Below are 12441 nucleotides of genomic sequence, written 5' to 3'. Positions count from 1 at the left end.
CCACTTCCCACCCAGCCATGCTCATTGCATCCACTCTGGTGCCCTGGGGTCGTTAAAAATAAACAAGGAAAAAAGAGGAAAGAGGCTTTTGCTTGGGGAGGGGTTGGTACCTACCTTGGGGGACCGGCAGGTGACATCCCATTGCCAGCTCTCAGCTACAGTCACAAGGCCTTGGGGTATGCCTGCCCAGAGCAATGCCCCAGGCAAGGTGTCTACACAACTCTTCTTTTGTAAAATCCTGCCGCACTTCCAGGACAGCAAGGACCCTCCAGGAGAGAAGTCTCAGCCCATCACAGAGAAGGTGCAGCGAGGACAGTTCAGCTTCCAGTGGGATGGTGTATCAAACGTGTCTCATGAGATATTTTCTTTCCACATCCTCTCCTGCACACATCATCTGCTCACCTACTCCAGCATCTGCTTTCATGGGGATGAACATCTTCCAGCTGTGAGGCTGGGCTGGATGCCTGGGTGCTGGATCTCCTAAATGCACAGGGGATCTATGGGTGGTTGGCAGTAACGCTTCCGAAGAAAGATTTCCAGCTTTTTGGAAGTTAACCTCGGTAGCAGAATAGCAGGAGGTAGTGATGGTGTGCAAGAGCAACAACACTGGACACCCATGGACACACATTGGCAATCTGGATGTTTCCCCAGGTGAGCAGCAGCCTAGCATTCCCCCCAAGCCCAGCTGCCACCCAGGAGGAGATGCTGTTTCTCTCTGTGTCCTCTCACCATGTTGCCCTTTTATTGACACTAAAAATGTGACTTTGCCAGCCAGAGGCAAGTCTTCATGAGGAGTGGGCTGTCAGGTCTGGGAATATGCCTGGTTTGCTTCCCTCGCATCTCCTCAGTGCTTCCACCACCTCCTTGATTCATCTGAGTATGTCACTGCATGGCAACAAGCTTGTGGGAACACCCACGCCACGTTATCCATGGCAGGAGGAATGGGAGACTTGCCCAGAAGCTGGAAGCAGTGATTCCTCTGTGGATGGTGAGCATGGGATCAATGCCACCAGTCCCACCCTGGGCTGGAGCTGAACCTGCACCACTCCAGCCCCAAGGGGCAACTGTGGGAGGAGTGAAGGGTCTACCTCCTGCTGTCCTTCCCACAGCCTTCAGTTCAGGACCTGTTGGCTCAGGGAGCAAGCCCAGGTGGCCGCCGAAATGGCAATGGGTATGAGAGGAGCACAGGTCTTCCAAGCCTATCCAAGCCTCCCCTGAAGACAGCCAGCCTTCCTGAACAAGCTCTCCTGCCTACCCCGTTTGTATGGGATGCACACGGGGGTCAGACACAGCACCAGGACAGCAGCAGTGCCAGGGCAGATACTGTCGCACCACTGCGAGGTGGGGTATCTGATCCCATCATCATCTCTGCTGTAGTCTGGCCACCACTGTGGCTTCAGGTCAGGTCAGCTTCTGTCTGCCAGGGTTTGGCATCCATCTGGCAGGATGTGGGATCTAAGGCCAGATGGCCCTGGGGAGAGTGCTGTCTCTCACTATGCCTGCCCAGGACACCTTGCCTCTTCACCTTTGTCTTCCTTCTGGCAAGAACCCACTTCCCACATCAGCTGTCCTGGAAGGGAAAAACACACAACAGCATGAGCATCAGCACACCCACCTTGAGGCATGGTGGCACCTTCTGCTGACCTCAGCAGAGACAAAAGCAGCACCTTGAGAAGTCTCTGAAGCAGGGTGTGTGTCCTGGAGTCATGGGCTTCATCTGAATGAAGCAACAAAAAAGATGAGCAACAAAAATCCTCAGCACATGGGCATCAGCTCATCTGTCTCATCCCACCTAATGTTAGATGCCCACCATGAAGACATCTACACCTGAGCAAGTGTCCCCAGGCTCCCTTCCCAAGCCCCTGCCTTATTTCAGATGTCTGATTTAGGAAGAGATGAATCAAGTCCTGGGACAGAGGCATCAGACAGGGGTGCCTCTTCCTGTGGGATACAAGCTGGTGAGGTATCTGCATGTCTGGGAGAGAGCAGCAAAAATGCATCTTGCATGCCATGGGGTCTTGCCCAAAGGCTGGCTGTCTGAGTCCAGGTGGTGTTGCTACCTGCACAGGCGGATTTTCCAGAAGTCCAGAGTTTGCCACACCCCGGAAAGTGATTTATTTAGTGGTAATTTATAGAAGATGGACGATGGCACCAATTTAATGATTACAGTGTCTCCTTTCGCATGTTAACATCATAGCAGATGTTAAACAGCTACACTAAGCGTCCAGTTATCACCTTAACAACATAAATATCAAAGGATACAGGGAAGCAGGCTGACTACCAAAGTTATGCAAAACATCTATCCTGCAGACAATTTTACCATATAATTACTGTAATGTTAAACATTGTTACATAATGATTACAGATTCCAGGTCAGATACTCCGTACGTCATGGAAGCATGGTGTGTTTTGACATTTATGGGAATACTTTTTATTTTTAGTTAGTTCGGTTACCATGGCAGCGAGAAGAAATCTGCACTACACTCAGCTATACATTAGATTTTGGCCTCACACTGGATACATCCAAAAAGTTTTCAACTGGTTTCCCCAAAATTGTCAGCTGTAAGCCGCAATGGGTGGAATGAGGCTTGGAAAGAAAACAGCCTGCACACTGTTCCTTAATGGGGAAGCTATTCCTGAAGCACTTTTGTAACGCCTGGGTGAATGCAGGCACTCATTAGCATATCGAGTTTTACATATTTAGATAGCTCAACGAAGCACACTGTACTGCAGATGTTAGTAGAGGTTGAACAGGTGTTGACCTTGATGAATGAGACACATTCTGCTCAAAGCAAGCAGGAATTGCCTGAAAATAGGAATATCCTGCAAATACATTGGGTCCTGTTCCTCAGCTGCATTCCAGGCACCACAGGAGCCATGGCCAGAGCTGCTGGAGTTCGTCAGCAGGGATGTGGCCCTGGTGCACCAAGAAAGGGTGGCTTTTACTGCTCTCCTAATTGGGAAGCAAGGTGCAAAATGCCTTCACTGCCCTCCTGAGCCTCTCAGCTATTAGCGCAATGGGAAATGATGGAGGGGCGGCTGTGATAAATAACTGCCCATCAGCACAGCACTGCTCCCATGCTCCACTTGGTGAAATATCTCCGGGTGCAGCAAGCTCGCCATGCTGCGGCGTCTGCTGAGCTGCAGCTGGGGTTGGCTTCTAGCAACTGCGATTTAACTCCTGGAAGGTCTCCAGAGCAGGAACCCTGCAGAGGCAAAGAAGGACCCTGGGTTGCATCTGCACAGGTTAAGACCAGCACACTTAACCCCTTCCTTTGGTAGGGGACAGCTCGCTCCATGGCAGTGGGAGGCGATGCAGAAAGAGTGGGAGTGTAAAGCACCTGATCAGCCATCACAGAGGGACGGTGTTGGGACAGACCTGTCTCTGCCATCGGTGGCCCTGCAGATGGGGGTTTCAAGCTGGGGTGTTACTGTGGATAACCTCCCCAGTGAGAAGCAAGGGCAAAACTTAACGGGAAGCCAGTCTGGCATGTGCGTGTGCTGAATATCTACTGGGGTAGAAAATGTGGATAACTGGCTAGCTGAAAAGGGTCACATAGACATAGTCCAGCTGGCTGGACAAAAATGCACATTGCTCTCAGCTTATCTGAAGTAAAGCAAAAATAACTGTCTTTGGCTGTTCTTGTTACACAATAACAGGAAGATTTTGGTGGGAAAAGAATGTTGCAGGTGGGAACAGAAAACTACAGAAGAGAAACTAGGGGCGGGCTTGGTATTTAGGCAACTAACCAATAATGAGCTTAACTTTTGTAATATGTATGAGCTAATTATAACAAGGCATAAAAGGTGACTGTAAGGGACAATAAACGAAGTCTGCTGATCACTCATATTGAGCGACTGCGTCTTCCCTCCGTCGCAACAAAAAACGATTCCAACAACCTTCTAGTCATTTTCCAATGAAATGTGGTAATTCATTGCAGACAGCCCAGAATTTATCACTGCTTAACAGCTCAGGAAATCCAGGGTTGCCCTGAGCCTTCTCTGCCTCAGCCAGCGCCGATGAATGCACCCTGGGTTTGATTCACACATGGCAAGCACCAGCCAGATCCCTCCAACACCCAGGGAAACAACCGGGAAATGATCAATCACCAGCAGGACCTCAGGGATGAGAAAGAAAGGCTTTTGCATGCTGACTGACCTGAGCTGACAGTCTGGAGGGACTGAAACCTCCCCGGCGCCCAGCTGGGACCCAGGCAAGATGCAAATTGCTGGTAGAGCAGAGTAGCCCATGCTGGCTCCCACCAGGCCCCTTCAGTGGCTCCTGCATGCCTACCCTCACCGGTGCTTTGCTGTGCGGGTTTGGAGGGGGTGGTTGTTTCATTATTCCCCAGATGCTGGTTTGGCTCAGGAACAAACGGGCTGACCTGGCTCCCGAGGCCACTCAGCCTTCCTGGCCACATACTTCCACCCACATTTCGAGAGGATCCCTGCCCCCAGTGCCCCAGGCTCTGCTTTTGAAGCACCAGCATTGTTAAGTTCTGGCACTTCCCTAGCCTCCCGCCAGCAGATGATGCCAGGCAGGTCCTGGCTGCAGCGGTTATGGCCATTTTGCCAAGACTTTTGTGCTCTGGCCCTGCTCCTCTCCTTGCGGCTCCTGCTGGGGAGTACATGCCACAGGCTTCTCCCTCCCTCAGCGTCTCTCTTGCAATACCCTCAAGCCCCCTTAGACCCTCCCCACTGGCTTATCTGTGGTGACATCTACATCACCCAAGTGCCTGGCTGCTTTCTTCTGGGTTCTAGTGAACGACACAGAAGAGCCTGGAGGTGAGGTTATATTTGTGGAATATCCCCAAAACCAGCCTCCTGGGAGAAAATCCCCTGCATACAGTTTCTCTTCCCTTTTCCCAGCAGTGGCTTGCCTGCTGTGCTGGTGTCAGGCGAGGCAAGCTGAATGCCCCACCAGGCCTCTGCGTGCTGTACCAGCACATGTCCCTCCATCACTCAGATTGCTGCTGGAGAAACCAAACACAGACTGGCTCAGCACAGCTAAATATCCATGTGGATTGGCACGACCGCTCTGCTAGGGCTTTGCACGTGTTATGGCTCCCTATGGCAGGACCCTACTGTGGTTAAAGAAGCCTTGGAACGTTTGCGAAACCAACAAATTTTGGTCGGAGCGAGTTTCCTTTTCAATGCTGAAGACGCAGGGAATATCACACCTTCAACACATCTTCTGAACCACTAAATGTTCCCCAGCCAAGCCTTTGGGCAGCAGAAAAAGGAGGAAGAAGACAAACCCAGCCCGTGGGAGGAAGGACAGATTTTTCTGGTGGGATGAGTTAATATTGCTGTTCTCCAAAATGAGTCACAGGCTGGAGAAGTGGGGCATTAATCTCAGGGAGATGAGTAAGTGGGCAGCATGTGATGCAACGGTCAAAGGAGCATCACAATTTATACTTGCAACTTAGCTCTTCCTGTGTATTAGCAATGGTTTCTGCGCTCTCTTGATTAAAATCAGAAATTTTCCACAAGCTGCCCAGAGTAAAAAAAAACAACTAAAACAAAAAACAAAACCCACACCAAAAAATGATGCCACCTTTGAAAGTAAACAAAAAATTTAGATTTACAGATTTTCAATACGTCTCACTCTGAGACATCATTTAAGCATTTAGCTTACCTTTCACAATCCTCCTGCAACAGTCAGACATCCCCAGGTCCTGGCATATTGCCAGGCTGGGAGTTACCTGATGGAGCAATTTTGCCATCTTATTTTCAGAAGATGTTTTCAGGAGGTAACAGAGAGTCATGGCCACACCGGGGCTCACGCACCTGCTGTTGCCCACTGTCACTGCTGGCATCACTGATGAAACATCCTCAGAGATGTTCTTTTCTGAGAACAACAGTTCTGCCAAGTTTGGGGTTTTATCTTTACATTGTGCTGCTGCTTAAGTGCTGGTTTTAATAAGGAAAGCGTGTGCTCAGCGATTGTAATTAAAGTCTGTTAAAGGAAAAAATCATTAAATATTTAAAACAATTACACTGCTAATGTTCTCATTAGTGTTTCTTAGGACCCAGACTCCCCACCAAAGGGGCTCAGCTGCCCACAGCAAGCAGCAGCCTCAGCCACCTCTGTAGGTTTTTCAGAGGGATTTAAGCAGTAACAAACCAGGGGGTTATTTAACACCCACTCTTTGCGGGTGGCAATGAATAAATTTCTTGGTGTATTGGGGACCTAAGTCTAGAGATGTCGCTCATCAGCCAAACAAGCCCTAAGTGTAATTGTTTGGAGAGCAGGGGCGGGAGGCAGGCAGTGAGTTACTGACTCTGACTGTGATCTGTGTAGCTCCTGACTCAGAGCCTGCCGAGGTCAGTGGAAAGTCTCCTCCCAACACCGGTTCAGCCCCAAGCTCAAAAATGGGCAAATCTCCTGTGACTGAATGGGTGCTGCTTGTCTGAAATAGGAGTTACAGTTCTGTGATTTGATGGCACTCATGCCATCACCTAGGTACACAGGGCTTCTCTGTCACTACTTCCCAGCAGCTTTGCCTGTATCCTACAAAAAGGAAAAATTCTGGCCTTGAGTGTTTTGCCATTGGGAATCTCTTCTCTAGCCTCCAAAATCCATCTAGCCTCAGGAAAGCTCATCACTATCCCAGGAAGCTGCAGTTCACTGCCAGAAGTGAGGCAACAGGGCTGGCAACAGCCTTCAGACTGCAGCAGGCTCTGCACAATGGAAAGCAACTTGTCCTGGGCAAGGGGAGATTGGTTCTTAAGAACTGGCCATCAAAACATTCAAAAACTTGACGGTTTGGCTACAGGCACAAAGTGTTTCTTGGATCCCTCATGTCCAGACAAGTTGGTGACAGTGAGATAAAACGGGCGAAGATGCCACCTGGGTTCGATGAAGGCTGATCACCCACAATAATTTGACACTTTTCCTTGGAAAGAAGAGACCTCAGAAAGAAATGGGAGGTGGTTTCAACCTTCTGAGCTTCTTCAGTGCATCTGAATCGGAGCTTGGAGCAAATGATGTAACTGGCAAGAAGCTCTGAAAATTTGTGCTGGGAGGCAGTTACTGCAGAGCCCTGGGAGTGTCAGACCCTGCTGGACATCCTGCCAGCATTTCTGCTGATGATGTTGACGCCAAAGATGACAGTGACCTCAGCAAATGTGCTGATGATGCAAAGCCAGGAGGTGTCCTCAGTGCCGAGAAGAAGCAGGATATGTTGAAAACTCTGAGTGATCTGGGGGAGTGGAATGACAGTGGGGATATGGATTTCAAGGTCATGCATGCATGCAGGGACTAATAAACAAGGATTTCTGCTGTCAGCCAAGAGCTCATCCATTCAAAATGACTGAGGAGAAGGAGGATCAGGGTATATTGGTTGATGATAGGATGAATTAACTGCCAATGTCTTGAAGTCATAAAAAGGCAAGTCTAATTCCAGGCTGCATGCGCTGAAATGTTTCCAGTAGACACAGGGAAGGGTGTATTCCTGTACAAAGGGCTGGAGAGGCCCTACACAGCTGGCAAGGCACCTCACGTGGTACCTCCAGGCCTGAGAGGAGAACACATTTCCAGAGCTTGAAGTAGGTTTCCCATGCGGTAGTGGAAGATCATCTGCCTGCATTGGACACCTGAGGCCTCTCCAGCAGCATGGCGGCACCTCTGGGAAGGCCCTGGGGCACCCCAGCTATGTCCCAACCCCGTCCTCTCAGGATGGCATCCCGGAGCCCTTCTCCACTCTTGTGTTTATCTCTTCAAGGTGTTACAAGAGTGCGATGAATAAAGGAGACTGCCAAGCGCTCTGTCTTGGCTCATTCCTCTCCTTTATTTATTAGCTCTAGCCCAGCTCAGGGCCTCATAAATCAACCTAAACTCACCCTCCTGGCTACCCATTACCTGAAGCACATGTGTGCCCTTGTGCGGCATACCATCGTCTCCCCAGTCCACCTCTCCCTTTGTAATCCCAACCTGGACCCAAAAATGCTGTGCAGTACAGAGAAGCAAAGGTGGGAGCCAGACAATCTATCACCTTCCTGAGATCCCGCTGGCAACCCACTTGTCGGGAGATCCAGGCAGGCTCCCTCCTCTCTGCTCCAGTGGATGGAAATCAATCAGCATCACAGGGATGATGCTAGCAGATTAATTAGCGACAGACAGCCTTCAGCTTTGTGACCTGCTGCTCCTCAATCCAGTCTAAGATGTGAATGCTATTGATTTCCCAAGTCCCACCTTCCTTCTGTCCTTTTGCTGGTGGGGAACTCAGCAGAAAATTTTGTAGTGGACACACGTTTGCACATACACACACATAAATGTAAAGCAGTGGAGGTTTAAGGAATCACTGTTGCCCAAAGCAAGCGAAGTTTAGGTTATTTGTCATCAGGATAAGATTAACAAGAAAAAAACATTTTGTTGTTAAAACGGAGGAAACAGCCCCTGCCTCCCAAGCAGGATTCCCAGCCCTCTGCCTTCAGTGTCCTGCCACACAGCGCTCCCCCTGCCCGGGGGTCCCTGCATGTCCTGCAGGTCCCGCTGGGTGAGCTCGGGACCTGCTTCCAGCTGCCCACCTCCACCTTTGTGTCACCATCACCAAGAGCTTCCTCTCATGAGGATTTTACAAAACAGAATACTGCGGAATTTCCATGGAGAAATGCTGAGGTTCAGATCTTTTGTCCCAGTTTGTGATGAAGACTTTCCCTTCCCCAAGATAACTCTAGAATGTTGTGCTAGATTCTTCCCTCCAGTTCCCAGCACTGGGCAAGTCTTGGTCATCACCCCAGCCCATGCCTCCATCCTGCCAGGGAACTGGTGAGACTAGGGCCTTTCATGCTCTCCATGCCTTTTCCTCTCTCTACTTGTGGTGCCTTGTAGCCCTTGTGACATCTGCCCGTCTTCTCTTTCCCCATATTCTTATTTTTCAGGGAACAACTGAGCAACCTGGGAGCTGGGATGGATGTTGGAGGGGGATGCGGGAGCAGGTCCCAGCACCATGGGCCACCTCCAGCCCTTCCATCGTACCCATTGCTGTGGCGTTCTGATTGGTTTAACAGAACTGCAGTAGCATTGTGATCTTTTTTACAGGGGGTAACACACGACATACGATTCAAACAGCATTACCCACTGCCCCATCTTGCTCTTGTCAGTATCTCCAAGCTTGATCCACATTTCTAATCCACATTTCCAGCAGAAAGTGAACACCTGCAAGCTGTCAGGCAGTTGATATTCATTATAACAGTGCATCTTGTTATTACAAATCACCAAGGGGATGCAACAGCGCTTACACAGGGTCCCAATGACTTTAATTCTCAGCCCAGCAGTGTCTTCTGCATCCCCCAGAACAGAGGCTGGTTGCAACAGAAATGGAAATGCACCATTCCTGGAGTGGGAGCTGGGGCTACTTCTAAAGCTGAAGCTCCTGGCAACAGGCACATGAGAAAAGCAAAAGCTAGCTTAGAACAAGATGACTTCTTGAGCCCTTAACTTGTAATCACTGATCACAGCGACATTAGACAAATAAATGTTGAAGTTGGGTCAAGTAATTACTGCACGTTCACAGCTGCATGCTGCACAGTTCTCAGGGCAGTAACAAGTCTGACTAAATAACACGCAGCCAGAGCATGGGGACAGTTGCCTCTTGCTGAGATGAAAGTGAAGGCATAAGCTGCTGCGCCAAGAAGAAAACAGCTAAATGTTTACGAACAAGGGTTGCTTCCAAATGCACTGGCTGCATTCCTCACTGTAGGACTTTTTTCTTTTTATGCCTGTTTACATGATCAGCATATCACTACAGCGGAAATAGCATCATATACCTGCCAGAGTGAAAAATGGCCAAAGGAAACAAGAGGCAGAGCAAACAAGAAATGATGGTTTTACTTTGACAAAAGGGCAGCTAAAGGAAGGAGAGCAGGGAAAAAATGACCAGCTCTGAGCAGACACCAAAAGGGAGCAAATGAGGAAAGCTCAGCAGAGTCCAGGGGAAGCCATGGTGTCTGGTCGATATAGAGCCAGCAGGAGCCTGAAGAAGCAGAAAGGAAAGTACAGAGCACCCCTGCATGGAGCAGAAGAGAGGAAGACTCAGGAAGTCCTGTTCTCCTTATCAGGATGAGAAATGGCAGTGCCTTCCTTGTGCATCTCAGCTCTTGGGCTTCTCCCCCTTCTGAAAACCAGTGTGGGAGCTTGAAATTGTACCTGCTCGCTAGATCCTAGGAACTGGATGAACCCAGTGGAGATGGAAGAGCCCCTTGGTGCCCCTGCCCGAAGCTATCCCTTCAAAGGATTGGACTTTTCAAGGCTCAGTCTGATAAATCCCACTCAAATCTGTTCAGTACCTACCCTAGCTGTTGGCTAATGGGCAGGCATGCTGGGAGTGATGCTCTCCTCCGGCTTGATCCCTTTGCTACCTGTCCTTGTGCTCGCCCACGCAGCACTGCAGCTCAGGCTCAGCGGTCCCGGCTTGCGGAGTCACTCATGTCCCTGCAGAGGGATGAACTACTAAGCAGCTGACAATAGGTCTGTGCCACCATGGCCACTCGCACCATATCCCTTTCATCTGCCCAAGGCTCAGATTAACAGTGTGGCTCAGCAACAGTGGCCAACAAATGACTCCTCAAGAAGGGGGTAGATAGCCCCATGTCAGGGACACACAATCCATGAGTAGGGGACAGACAGCTCTGGGTGCCCCCCAGTACTGCTGTCATCTCCCCACCATGAAAACAGGTACGCCCAAGAGCAGTGGCAAGAGTATTATGTAGCTTGGCTACTTCAAATAATAACCTTGATTTCTGGGGTAGCGGGATCTACCAGTTCCCAGCACTCTGGACATGCACGTACAAGCAGCTGGAGGAGAGAGCACAAGTGACTGTGCCATTCTGTCCAGATGTTTCCAGCACCAGTCAGATCCCTGCCTCTCCTGGAAGCCACAAGATCATCCCTGCCAGTAGGGACCATCACACAGTGTGTCAGGGCACTGGAGAGCACTTAATTGCCCTGACATGCCTCACTGGGGGCTCCCCCACCCCTCTGCCCAGGATCGTGGAGCTGCAGCTAAGCTTGGTCCTTGGCCCCAGACTGGCCAAAGCCTCAGTCACAGGGGCCTATCAGCATCCAGCCCTCACCCTCTCATGGTTACTGGGGAGTTGCTGTGAACCTGCCTCAGTTTCCCCAGCTTTGCCACAAATCCCCATGTGTCACCCCATGGCTTGGCTGTTGAGCATCGGGATCCCGAAGCCAATCTCTCCACACCCTCAGTAACTGCCTGTGAACAGCAGCAAGGGTTCATCCTTTCCTTTGGGCTAGGGCCCTGCGCCGCATAGGCGGAATGAGAAACCAACCTTCTTTGGCTCCTCACCGCCCCCACGGTGGCTTCGCAGACTCTGCAGCCCCTCTGAGCACCAATTTCACGGTCCAGGCCGGACTCTGCCCTCAAGCTCCCATACCATATTTCTCACTTCACGGCTTCTCTCCCAAGAGAGGTCCAAAGACACTGTCACGGGAGGTGCAGAGCAACTGCGCTAACGGGCAGCCCCAAACACGTGCACAGAGAGGGGAATAAGAGACAACACAGAGACATTCCAAGGAATCTTATTTTTCCGTTGGCTGAAAAGGAACCACTATGCCACATTGCATGTTGCCAGGATATTTTGAAGACCTTAGATGACCTTCAGACTAAGCACAGTTGACAAGCCAGCCGCAGGCGACCCACCAGGCCCCTTCACACCCACTGGGCACCCCAGGCTCAGGGACCATGGCATGCCAGCCCAAGCACCCTGCCTGTGCCCCCAACATGCCAGGGCAGACCTGCCTATTGACGCAGTCACCTTACTGATACAGTTAATAGAAAGAGTGTGTTGCATTATATTTGTGTGGTTACTCTAATAATTATCATTACAGCCTCATGACCTAGTCCTTCAGCAGGCTTCTCGCCTCCAGCAAGTCACCTTGTGCTGTCAGGGGAAACTGCAGAAGCCCCTGGAGCGCCCCTGTATCGCACACATGCCCCGTCCTCTGCAAAGCTTCCCCTCAGATACACTCTCCCTGGAATGGGGGCTCCTTTCTTACCCTGCTGCCCTTTGCAGCACTGCTGCTGTCACGCAGCCAGGGCCACAGGGCTCAGTGCCCCACAAAAGCCCCCCACAGCGGAGCCTCACCTGCTGGGTCCCCTTACAAACCAAACAGCAGAGAGGCTGCAAACAGTCCTGCGGCCATCGAACTAGCGGGGATTTTCTGCAAGGAGCCCAGGCCACCTTCCCTGCAGGCTGAGCCGACCACTGCAGTACCCCTGAGGGCTGGGACCTGCCTCTCGCTACAGTGACCCAACACACAGCCCCGACGCGCCAGCCGCACGCAGCGGGACCCTGCCGGCCCTCCCGCTGCCGGCAGCGAGACCCCTGAAGCCCCTCAACGGCCACGGGACACCGCAGTGTGGGGGCCCGAGGGAGGCCGCCATCTTGGGGGGCACCCCTGGGCCTTGGGGCAGG

The sequence above is a fragment of the Falco biarmicus genome, chromosome 7, assembly GCF_023638135.1.
Source record: "Falco biarmicus isolate bFalBia1 chromosome 7, bFalBia1.pri, whole genome shotgun sequence".
Lineage (NCBI taxonomy): Eukaryota > Metazoa > Chordata > Aves > Falconiformes > Falconidae > Falco > Falco biarmicus.
Note: the sequence above shows the minus strand (reverse complement) of the source record.